This window comes from Ornithorhynchus anatinus, chromosome 1 (assembly GCF_004115215.2).
Source record: "Ornithorhynchus anatinus isolate Pmale09 chromosome 1, mOrnAna1.pri.v4, whole genome shotgun sequence".
NCBI classification, from domain to species: domain Eukaryota; kingdom Metazoa; phylum Chordata; class Mammalia; order Monotremata; family Ornithorhynchidae; genus Ornithorhynchus; species Ornithorhynchus anatinus.
Genome location: NC_041728.1, coordinates 143,908,902 through 143,922,129, shown reverse-complemented (window position 1 = coordinate 143,922,129; position 13,228 = coordinate 143,908,902). Strand labels below are relative to the sequence as shown.

General features: G+C 41.6%; 1 protein-coding gene across 1 annotated transcript in view; it reads right to left on the bottom strand.

Moving 5' to 3' along the window:
* KCNMB2 (potassium calcium-activated channel subfamily M regulatory beta subunit 2) overlaps positions 1-13,228 on the bottom strand; it is a 272,259-nt gene that overhangs the window by 116,086 nt on the left and 142,945 nt on the right. The window lies entirely within an intron of this gene.

The following is a 13,228-nucleotide window of genomic DNA, read 5'->3' as shown; positions in this document are numbered from 1 at the left end:
TCATTCAGGTGATACGGTTGAAATGAGCTTCTGGAGACAGAGTCCTGATGTTATGAATTTTTAAATTTTGAGTCAGGAAGAATCTACTACTTTTTCTGATAAAAGGGAAATTGGAAAAAATAATGATTTTGTAAAGATGCAAGAGAATGAAACATTACATATGGTGTTAAATGTGGCAGACTGATGTATCTTCTAAATTCAGTAAAGGTGGGTTTGTGCTTATTTGCTGCTGCTGCTGCTGAGGATGAGATGGAGGAGGAGGAAAAGGAGAATATTTGGCACAAAAGGCTTAGTACTGAAAATTAGTCCTGTAGTCCTCTTACTGACATTTCATATCCCCAAACAAAGAGCTCTTTTGGATTCAAAAAGAAAAAAAATAAATCTCTGCATCAGAGGTTTGGCTAAAATCAATATTACCAATAATGAACGTTAAATAATTATCCTTTCCAAGATCATTAAAAATGTTAACTGGTCACTTCATCTCTTGGTTAATGATTAGTATTCATGCTTCAGGTTCTGAATGCCAAAAACTGTAATGAGGATTTGAAATTCCTGTTATTTAATCCAGGATTTGGGCATTTTTTTAATTTAAAAAAAAATTTTAGTCATCTATTTTTCAACATTTACTCAACCGTTCTAATATGTGAGAGAAAAACTAACACTAACGTTAGAAAAAAACAATGTGAAGTGAAATATAAATACAGCAGGTGATAGGAAAGAACACCTAAGAAAAGTTAGAACTAATAATAATAAATGGCATGACCAAGTGCTTCTGCCTGAGACTGATCTTTGGTGAATTTGTGTATCAAGAAAGATGAAGTATAGAGAGACTTTGCTAGGTTCTGCCAAAGGATCTTGCTTCTGTAGGATTATAAGTTAAAGAACCAGATTCCCATCATTTTATTACTTTCTCTCACACTTGTGGTTCTACTTGATTGAGATTAGAGCAGCCTTCCAGAAAGGTTCAAGAAAATCCATTCCATCAAAAATGAATGGAATTGGGAGGCAGAGAGACCAACAGCCTCATAGAAAATTGTGGAGGGGTGCCATTGATCCAGAAAAAGCTATGGGAAATTATGTCCTTTCCTCATTAGTTTTAAAACTCTTGAGGCAAGGATCTCTTTTTTTAACTTGTATGTTTCATTACTACTTCATGTGGAATTCTGCACACAGGCATCACTACTGATACTTCCTGCACCATTCATTCATTCGTTCATTCAGTGGTATTTATTGAACGTTTACTGTGTGCAAAGCACAGTACTAAGCACTTGGGAGAGTACAATATAACAATAAACAGATACATTCCCTGCCCACAGCAAGGTCACAGTCAATTGGGTGATCATAGTCAATGACTCTCCTTTCTGTTCTCGGTTGAACACCTACAATTGCAATATCTGGTGACTATTTTCTTCAGGGCATATTTTAAATACAGTTTGCAAATATCCAGTTACACCTTATTCCGCCCTGTTTCAGATTTACAGCATGTCAGTTTTGACTTTAGGACACTAGCGTCCTTCTTGGAGCTAGTCCATTTAACACCTATGCCACAATAATTCAACAGATAACAAGGGACAGGTGAACTTTCCCTGGTGACCAGGCAACGTTATTCCCTCCCCTACCTGTCAGCCCCTCCCACTCCACCCCTACATCTGTCTTTAAACTTTCTCTCCTCCTGTCCCCAAATGACTTCTCCATTTCTCTATGGCAGAAATGCACCCTTTCTTTGCCAGGCATGGTCACCAGGAGGATCACTATTCCCATTTTACTTTAGATGAAGTAAAAGTCATCTCTCCTAGTGTTGAATCTCACAGGCTTGACATAAATAATGTCCCAAATAGAACTCCTTATCTTCCCACTCAAACCCTGTCCTCCTCCTGACTTTCCTATCACTGTAGCCAACACCACCATTCCTCTTTCTCACAAATCCATTACTTTGATGTTATCCTAGATTCCTCTCACTCATTGAACCCACATATTCAATCTGTCATGAAAGTCCTGTTGGCTGAACCTTCACAATATCGCTAAAATCCACATTTTCTTCTCCATCCAAATTGCTAACATGTTAATCCAAGCATTTATTTTATCTCACCTTGATTAATGTATCAGCCTCCTTGCTGACCTCCCTGCCTCCTGTCTCTTCCCACTCTAGTGCATACTTCACTCTGCTGTCTAGATGATTCTTCTACAGAATCGTTCTGTCCATGTCTTCCTAAGCCTCAAGAAACTACTGTATTTGCCCATTCACCTCTGCATCAAACAGAAATTCCTTACTCGAGGCTTTAAAAGCACTCAGTCTCCTTGAAGGTGCAAATGACTTCCTAATACAGTCCAGCCTTCAAACTTTGCTGTTCTAATGCTAACCTAATCATGCATCTCCATTTTATCTATCTCACCATCGACCTCTTGCCCTTGTCCGGTTTTGACCTAGAATGCTCTCCCTCTTCATATCGGACAATCACTTAATCCACATTCGAAGCCATATTTAAAGCACATCTCCTCCAAGAGGCCTTCCCTGAATAAGCCCTCATTTCCTCTTCTCCCACTTCCTTTTGCATCACCCTTGCACTTAGATTTGTACCCTTTATTCACCCCTCCCTCAGACCATAGCACTTATGAACATATTCATAAGTTATTCATTTATATTAATGTCTATATCCCCTCAAGACTTTTAGCATGTTGTGGGCAGGGAATGTGTCTACCTACTCTCTTATATCGTACTCTCCCAAGCTCTTGCTATAGTACTCTGCCCACAGTAAGCATTCAATAAATATGATTGATTAATGTATAAATGTAGTAATATGAATATATTTCTCATCTTTGATTCAGTATCAGTTTGGGTAAATTTTGGTAAAAATTGGGCATTTGACTTTGGTTCAGGAGAACCATTTCCCTATCAAGAATGTTGAACCTATGAAAAAATTGGTTCTGACATGTTTTGACCAATGCAGTTTTTGTATGTCTGAGGATCAGCAAGCAAAGTTGAAGGATGGAGAGGTTGAGACATACAAAGCATTTTAAAGCTTTCATTCACCTTGCCCGCTTCCTATCTTAAATCACTGATTTTCTACTACAACCCAGAACATTCAGTTTGCTTCTCTAACACCAACCTACTCACTGTACCTCGATCTAATCTAACTCACCTCTGACCCCTCGTTGTTGTCACACCTCTGGCCTGGAACATTCTCCCACTTCATAAGCAACAGACAATCACCCTCCCCACCTTCAAAACCTTATTAAAATCACATATCCTTCAAAAAACCTTCCCCATTTAATTCCTCCTTTCCCCTACTCCCTCTGCCTTCTTCACTCCTGCACTTAGATTTGTATCTTTTTATGGCATTTGTTAAGCTCTTACTATGTGTTGGGCACTGTTCTAAGCACTGAGGTTAGAGGTGATAGGTTAGACACAAGGTGATAGGTTAGACACAATCCATGTCCCATTTGGGGCTCACAGTCTTAATCCCCGTTTTACAGTTGTGGTAACTGAAGCACAGGGAAGTAAAGTGATTTGCCTGAGGTCACACAGCAATAATAAGCAAGTGGGAGAGCTGGGACTAGAACCCAGGTCCCTCTAATTCCCAGGCCAGTGGTCTGTCCACTGGGCCATAATGTTTTTCACCTCATCCTCAGACACTTATGTACATATCCATAATTTATTGTAATGGCACTTTCCTTCCCTAGACTGTAAGCTCCTTGTGGGAAGGGAATGTGTCTACCAAATCTGTTATATTGTTCTCTTCTAAGTAGTTTATGTAGTGCTCCGCACACAGTAAGTGCTTGATAAATGTGATTTGTTGATTGATTGTTGTGGAGCACAATAATAATAATTATGATATTTATTAAGTACTTACTATGTGTCAAGCTGTGCTGGACAGCAGTGATAAGGGAGAGAGTCGAGGATGGAGACTCAAGTTTACCGTGTGGAAGGAGGCAATGCTAAACCATTTCTGGATTTTTACCAAGAAAACTCTGTGGATACACTATCAGAACAATTGCAGATGGAGGTGGGGCATTCTGGGAGAGATGTGACCATGGAGTTGCAATGGGTCAGAGATGACTCGACAGCATAAGACAAGACAAAACAAGATGTGCTAAGCACTGGGGTAGATACAAGATAATCAGGTCTCCCATGGGGCTCACAGTCTAAGTAGGAGGGAGAAGAGATATTGATTCCCCACTACGCAGATGAGGGAACAGAGATGCAGAGAAGTTAAGTGACTTGGCCAAGGTCACACAGCAGACTAGTGATGGAGCAGGGATCAGATCCCCAGATCTTCTGACTCCCAGGCTAATGATCTTTCAATAGGCCATGCTGCTTCTCTGCATTATGGCCTGGGATAAACTGAGGGGATCTAGAGATCAGAGATACCTATTGGGGGAAAATGACAGTTTTGCAGAGTGTGAGGGATGTAAGAGAGATGGTAAATTAGGAGGTTGAGGTTGGGGCATGGTATTTCAATTGGTGAGGTAAGAAATAGTTTGTCCAAATTGGTGAGTGAGTGGGTTGGGGTGTGAAGACTTGGGTCGTGAGAGGAAGTAGGTGCTTGTGCAGGTCTTTGAGTATACCTACCTGATATCGACATGACCGAGAATCGGTGTTGAACGAAAGAGGGAAGGAAGGTGAGAAACTCATAAAAATTCCTAGAAATGTGACAGTGGTAGGACGGAGGCTGTAGATGACAACAAGGAGTGATTGTAGTGGAAGTAGTGGTGGGTTTCATGGCCCACAAATCAAGCAAAGATGAGGGATAAAAGGGATGAGGCTGTGTGATATGTGCATGGGAGGGGCAAGGAGTAGGTCGAAGGAGTGGGAGAAGGTATTTAGGAGCGAGAGGCAGAGATAACTGGATACCACTGCCCTTGTTCTAGGGCATCATCATCTGCTGCAAGGATAGTCAGTTTTTGGCTGGAGAGTCACAGTTGAAAACTGCACTCTGAAAATACTTAAGCATTAACTTGCAATGGAAGAGGTGCCAGAGCTTTGAAAACCACACTTTTCCAATGTGCCCTTAAGCGCTAATGGCTACTAAGCTTGAGCTTGTGGAAGGAGAAGCAAGGCCCAAGTGGCTTCAACTTCGGCTCACAGAAGGGCCCCTCCCACCTTCCCCAAGGACAGGGATCATGTCTAATTCTCACCAGTGTATTCTTCCCTATCTCTTAGTACACTTCTCAGCCCACGGAAATGTTTAATGAATACTATATCATTACTATTTCTACTATCTGCTTCTGAGTGCTCTTGCCCCACCACAGCTCCTAACTTCCTCTCAATCTGTTAGCAGCTGCACTCAATTAATAGTTCTTGAACATCTACTGTGTGCAGAGCACTTGTACTAAGTATTTGGGAGTCTACAATACCAAGACTCTCAGGGACTCTGTACAACCTGATAACCTTGTATTTCCACTGGCCTGGGAGTCAGAAGATTTGGGTTCTAATCCCGGCTCTGCCACTTGTCTGCTGTGTGACCTTGGATGAGTCACTTCAGTTCTCTACACCTCAGTTACTTCATCTTTAAAATGGGAATTAAGACTGTGAGCCCACTGTGGGACAGGGACTGTGTCCAACCTGATTACAATGAATCAGCGTGGCTAGGTGGAAAGAGCCCGGGCTTGGGAGTCAGAGGTCATGGGTTCTAATCCCGGCTCCGCCACCTGTCAGCTGTGTGACTTTGGGCAGGTCACTTAACTTCTCTGGGCCTCAGTTACCTCATCTGTAAAATGGGGATTAAAACTGTGAGCCCCACTTGGGACAACCTGATCATCTTGTGTCTCCCCCAGCGCTTAGAACAGTGCTTTGCACATAGTAACCGCTTAACAAATACCATTATTATTATTAAATACCATCATTATTATTAAATACCATCATTATTATCTACCCCAGTGCTTGGCACATAGTAAGTGCTTAGCATATACTGGTATTATTATTACCCCAGCATATACAAGGGTGCTTGGCACAGAGTAAGTGCTTAATAAATACTAAAATTGTCATTATTCATTCTTACTAATGATTATAATAGAATTAGTAGAAGCAGCATGGCTTAGTGGAAAGAGTCCGGGCTTGGGAGTCAGAGGTCATGGGTTCTAATCCCGGCTTGTCAGCTGTGTGACTGGGCAAAGTCATTTAACTTCTCTGCGCCTCAGTTCCCTCATCTGTAAAATGGGGATTAAGACTGTGAGCCCCACATGGGACAGCCTGATTACCTTGTATCCCCCCAGTGCTTAGAACAGTGCTTTGCACATAGTAGGCACTAAACAAATGCCATCATCATCCTTATTATTATTATTTTTCCACGCAGCCAACATGACCAGCAACCTGGAAGCAGGACTGGCCCCAAATTTCTGCAAACAGTAGGAAGTTAAAGGAGGTCAGTGGTAGTCCTGTTACCATTCTTGGGCCTTACTTTGCCTACTCCTTGTCTAATTTAAAGAGGGCAATGCAGGGGACATTCTTTCTAGTTTCAACTCTTCCATGGATCTTTTGTATGACCGGCTACTTCTTTGCACCTCACTCTCTCTGTGAGCCCTTTGAAAAATGGGTTGTATAAATTCAAAGCATTATTGTTATTTGTAATTCTTACTGCCCAGCCAAATTACTTTCAAGCACTAAGTCCTGCAACTGAAAGGTTAGGTGAAGGAGCCTTTCTCGCAGACTCCTCCTCTGCCATCCACCTCTAATCGTAGGAGTCCCTCAAGGCTCAGTTCTGAGCCCCTTTCTATTTGCCATGTACACCTAATCCCTTGAAGAACTCATTCACTTCCATGGCTTCAACTCCCATCTCTATGTGGATGATTCCCAAATCTGTATCTTCAGGCCTGATCTTTCTTCTTCTCTGCAGTCTTGTATTTCCTTCTGCCTTCAGGACATCTCTACTTGAATGTCCTGCTGACATCTCAATCTTAATATCGCCTCATCTTTCCACCCAAACCTTGTGCTTCCCCTGACTTTCCCATCAATGTGGACAGAATCACCATCCTCCCTGTCTCACAAGAACATAAGATTGACATTATCCTCAATTCATCTCTCTCTAAACCCACATATTCAATCTATCACCAAATTCTATCCATTCATTCATTCAATCATATTTCCTAAGCACTTACTGTATGCAAAGCACTGTGCTAGGAGCCTGAGAGAGTATGATACAACAAAAGACACATTCCTGCACACAGTAAACTCACAGGTTAGAGGGGGAGACAGGCATTAATATAAATAAATTACAGATACATACAAATGATGATGATGGTATTTGTTAAGCGATTACTATGTGCTGAGCACTACAAATACGTAGATGTAAGCTGTGGGCTTGGGAGGGAGGATGAGTGAAGGAGCAAGTAAGAGCAGGGCAGAAGGGAGTGGGAGAAGAGAAGGGCCTAGTCAGGGAAGGCTTCTTGGAGGAGATATGTCTGTCAGTTCAACCATTACATCATTAAAATCTGGCCTTTCTTCCTCTATCCAAACTGCTACACATTAATCCAAACACTTACCCTATTATTGTTCAGTCTCTTTGCTGACCTCCCTGCCTCATGTCTCCCCCCAGTTCAGTCCATACTTTACTTGGCTTCCCGGATCATTTTTTTTATGAAACTGTTCAGTCCATTTCCCCAGTCCTCAAGAACTTCCAGTAGTTGCCCATCCACCTCCACATCAAACCAAAATACGTTACCATTAGTTTTACATCGCTCAATCACCTTGCCCCCTCCTATTTTAACTCTCTGATTTCCTGCTATAACCCAGTCTGCACACTTCACTCCTCCAATGCTAACCTACTTAGTGTACCTCGATCTCATCTATCAGGCCAACTGACCCCTTTCCCACATCCTGCCTCTGGCCCGGAACTCTCTCCCTATTTATATCTAACAGATAATCACTCCACCTTCAAAGTCTTATTAAAATCATTTCTCCTCCAAGAGGTCTTTCCCTACCAAGCTCTCATTTCCTCTTCTCCAACTCCCTTCTGTGTTGCCCTTGACCTTGAATTTGCCCCTTTGTTTACCCGACTCTCAGCCCCACAGCACTTATGTGCATATCTGCAATTTATGTATTTAATGATATCTGTCTCCCCACATAGACTGTAGGCTCATTTTCATTCATTTGATCATATTTATTGAGCACTTACTGTGTGCAGAGCACTGAACTAAGTGATTTTGGGCAGTGTCTACCAGCACTGTTATATTGTATTCTCCTAACCACTTAGTACAGAATTCTGTACATGGTAAGCACTGAATAAATATGATGGATGGAGGTAATTCTCTTATTCGTTGATGTAGTTGACTGAACTAAAGAAATTAAGACCCAGAAATAAATAATAATAAATAAATGAGAAACTGCATGGCCTAGTGGAAAGACCATGGACCTGGGAGTCAGAGGTCCTGGATGCTAATTCTGGCCCTGCCATGCATCTGCTGTGTAAACTTGGGCAAGTCACTTCACTTCTCTGTGCCTCAGTTACCTCATGTGTAAAATGTGGATTGACTGTGAGCCCCATGTGGGACAGGGATTATACTCAACTTGATAACTTTGTAGCTACCCCAGTGCTTAGTACAGAGCTTGGCACATGATAAGCACATAAGGAATCCAACAGTTACTATTATTATTATTAAATTCCAAGCATTTATAATCTCCCAAGTAATTAGCATATTGCTGTATATGCAGTAAACACTCAAGAAATACCCTTGATTGATTGACTGAAGTAAATTTCTACTGGGTAGGGAGAGAATTGGAAACTGTCACCAGCAAGACAAATCCAGTTCAGTAAATGAATGAGGAACATGATATTTCCTGTTTATTCCTTTTTTCTACTTTTTTCTGTGTTTTTCCCCCTATTTCTTCTCACCTCTCTCTCCCTTTCGTTTAATATTAAAACAAGGTTTATGTTAGAAACGTAATCAGAAAACTCAGGCTAAAATCTAAGGAATCTAGATAATTGAGATCAAATGTAAATTTTAGACTGAATTGTCTGGTTAATTAGTGCAGACCTGGCCTGAACATTATGAAAATGGTTTAATTAAGAAAATAATCCACAGGACTTTTAACTCTCCAGAGAAAATACATAATGCAAAGCCTGAGCTACAAATCATAATAAATACTCATCTCCATCCTCAGGAAGAGCAATGGTGGGAAAGATGAGTAAGTGTGGATATCAGCATGTGATGACAAGATGCTCCGTATACCTACCAGTCATGCACTAGGGGAAACTATTTTCTTCACCCCCATAGAGTTTTGTGCAGAATGGGTAGCTCTAGCTAGCTTAACCTAGCTTGAGCCTCTTGTTGGGTAAGGACGAAGGTCTTGGGCAATTCACTAAATTTCTCTGCCTTATTTCCTCATTTATAAAATTGGGCTGACGTATCTTATCTATCTACTTCATAGATTGTGATCCTTCTTAATGGCATTTGTTAAGCACATACTCTCTGCCAAGCTATGCTTAAGAGCTGGGTACAATATAAGCAGGATCAGACACATTCCCTGTTGATTCCCTGATTATCTTGTATCTACTCCAGTGCTTAGCAGAGTGCCTGACACATAGTGCTTAATAAATACTTTAATAATAATTATTTCATGAAATAAGAATAGAACATATGTGTTCGTTTTATGAAAATTGGATATTTAAGAGCTTCTAGCTGCTTAGAACAACAGTGCTCTGCAAACGGTAAGCACTAAGTAAATACGATTGATTGATTACGAATAGAGAACTTGATATTTGGCTCTTCCTGATCTAATGACATAAAATAGCTACCATCCTGGTAAATTGGCCCAGATGGCTCAAGCCCAGCAGCCACTTGTTTTGGTTTCCTTGAAACTGTAATGATTGTAGGCATTTTTCCGGTACAGAAATCATTCTGTGAGCTCAGTCTGCTCTCTGACATTCTCCCTCCTACGCAAATGGAGTCTTAAGTGGAAGAGACAATGCTGCTTATATGACATTGTTTGGAGCAGGGAATGTGAGAAACAGCATGGCGTAGTTGATAGAGCACAAGCCTGGAAATCAGAAGGTCATGAGTTTTAATCCCACCTCTGCCACTTTGCTGTGTGACCTTGGGCAAGCCACTTTAATTCTCTGTGCCTAGTTACCTCATCTGTAAAATGGGGATTGAGATTGTGAGCCCCATGTGGGACAGGGACTGTGTCCATCCCAATTTGCTTGTATCCACCCTAGCACCTAGTAGAGTGCCTGACACAAAATAAACTCTTAACAAGTACCACAATTATTAATATGTCTACCAACTCTGTTATATTGTACTCTTCCAAAAGCTTAGTACAGTGCTCTGCCCACAGTAAGCACTATTAAATATGATTGATTTATTGACATGGCCAGATTCACTGACCATCTCATCTCTCCTTCTTTCCCAGGAGGACATTTAGTCAGCACTTTCCCACATGTAAATGGAAGAATAGAACTCTCTCTGGGTCCAGGGCAATCAGTGACTTTAATCTCACCACTTTCACATTGTTCTGGTGAATTGGCTGATAGGCTAGCCAATGCCAAATCATTTTTCCTTCACTCTGTGGTGTTGAGGCTTTAGGATCAGATAGGAACGTCAGTTTTAGGCTGCTTCCTCAAGCAGCACTTTGTAGGGGCAGCAACATGACTCTTGACATAAGGGTATTATTTGGATTTTTCTTTGAATCTGAAAAGAGAGGTAGTTATATATCTACCATTAGCTTTAAAGCTCGCAATCACCTTGACCCCTTCTACCTCACCTTGCTACTTTCCAACTACAACCCATCCATTACACTTGGCTCCTTTAATGCCAACCTTATCTTTGTGCCTTGATCTCGTCTATCTCACCGCCGAACCCTCACCCACATCATGCCTCTGGCCTGGAACGTCCTCCCTCTTCAAATCCGATAGACTATTACTCTCCCCACCTTCAAAGTCTTATTGAAGGCACATTTCCTCCAAGAGGACTGTGGCTCAGTGGAAAGAGCACGGGCTTGGGAGTCAGAGGTCATGGGTTCTAATCCCAGCTCTGCCACTTGTCAACTGTGTGACTTTGGGCAAGTCACTTCACTTTTCTGTGCCTCAGTTCCCTCATCAGTAAAAGGGGGATTAAGACAGTGAACCCCACATGGAACAACCTGATTACCTTGTATCCCTCCCAGAGCTTAGAACAGTGCTTGAAACGTAGTAAGCGCTTAACAAATACCATTATTATTATTCCCTGACTGAGCTTCTCCTTTCCTCTTCTCCCACTCCCTTCTATGTTGCCCTAACTTGCTCCCTTTGTTCACGCCCCCCATCAGCCCCACAGTCTTAGGTACATATCTGTAATTTATTAATATTAATGTCTGTCTCCCCACCTTTAGACTCATTTAGGGGCCTCTAGATCCCTCTAAGGTCCTTGTGGGCATGGAATGTGTCTGTTTATTGTTCTATCAGACTCTTCCAAGTGCTTAGTACAGTGCTCTGTGCACAACAAGCACTCAACAAATATGATTAATAAATGAATGAATGAATGCTGCACATAAAGTCATCTGGCTTGAGATTTCAACTGGTTGTGTCCTACAACCTACCAACATAATAAATAGTTGCAGTTCATTATTTACTATCAGAAGAGAGAAATTTGAATTGCTGTCCTCCATCTACCTGATTTGTGTTTACTCACTAAAAAATAGACTCTCATTTCAATGAGGGACATTTTGAATGTCTTATTAAAAGACTCACATTAAGCTCCTTAGACATTAATATCTTCTAAAATATGGCATATGAGGGAAATGAAAATGAATTCCAATTACATTAAATTGCATTTCCTTCAAATATACAGTGTCATCCCTGGGTCTAGAAATGAAGGTGCTTAAGGTCAACCATTAGTTGTTTTTATAGTGTTATTAACATCTGAACATAACTTGATGCCAAGTACACATTTAAACTGATTGCAGGATGAAGTTCATAATGAAATTAAACTTTATGTTCTAATACCCCATGATGCTGAGCTGTTGTGAGTTGTTCTTGTATTTTAGTAAGCAGCATTGCCTAATGGAAAGAACACAGGTCTGGGAGACAGAGGACCCTGGGTTTACTCCCAACTTCACCAACTGCTTACTGTATGACCTTGGGCAAGTCTATTAACTTCTCTGTGTCTATATTACCGGTCACATTAGACCCAAGTGACTCCATTCAATAGTATTTAATCAATCGTGGGTGCACAGCACTGTTACTAAGTGCTTGGAAAGTATGATTCAGCAACAGAGAGAGACAATCCCTGCCCACAATAGGCTCACAGTCTAGAAGGGGGAGAAAGACACCAAAATAAGTAGGTAGGTATCAATAGCATCAGTATAAATTAATAGGATTATAGATAGGTACATATATACACAAGTGCTGTGGGGCAGTGGGGAGAGCAAAGGGGGCCAGTAAGGGTGATGGGGGGAGGGGGAGCTGAGGGAAAGGTGGGATTAGTCTGGGAAGACCTCCTGGAGGAGACGAGCCTTCAGTAGGGCATTGAAGGGGGGAAGTGTGATTGTGTGGCAGATTTGAGGAAGGACATTCCAGTCCAGAGGTAGGAGGTGGGCCAGGGGTTGATGGCGGGACAGGAGAGAATGAGAAGGTTAGCACCAGAGGAGCGGAGTGTGCAGGTTGGGATGTAGGAGGAGAGAAGGGAGGAGAGGTAAGAGGGGGCAATGTGATGGAAAGTTTTGAAGCCAATAGTGAGAAGTTTTTGCTTGAAATGGAGGTTGATGGGCAACCACCAGAGATTTTTGAGGAAGGGGTGACATGCCCAAGAGTGCTTCAGTAGAAAGATAATCCAGGTAGCAGAGTGAAGTATAGACTGAAGTGGGGAGAGACAGGAGGATATGAGAGCACTTTGGCTGCACTGCTATTTCAGAGCAAATCAGGGAAATGCAGAAGAACCTCAAGGAACGGGACAGTCAGGGTAACACTGGGGTGTCTGTTCATGCCATGCCCACAGTCCTTTGTGGCTCACACATTTGAACAACATGTATAAGCAGAGGAAGGGGCATGGTGAATCAACATTCATTCATTTATTAGTTCAACTGTATTTCTTGAGCTCTTACTCTGTGCAAAGCACTGTATTAAGTGCTTGGGAGAGTACAATACGATAAACAGACACATTCTCTGCCCACAAGAAGTTCTAGAGGGGGAAACAGACATTAATATACACAAATAAATAAATTACAGATATATACACATACATACAAACGTGCATCTTACATACATCATTTATGTATACATACATAAGTACGAGAGGCAATGTCTCCCCGCTTCAGAGC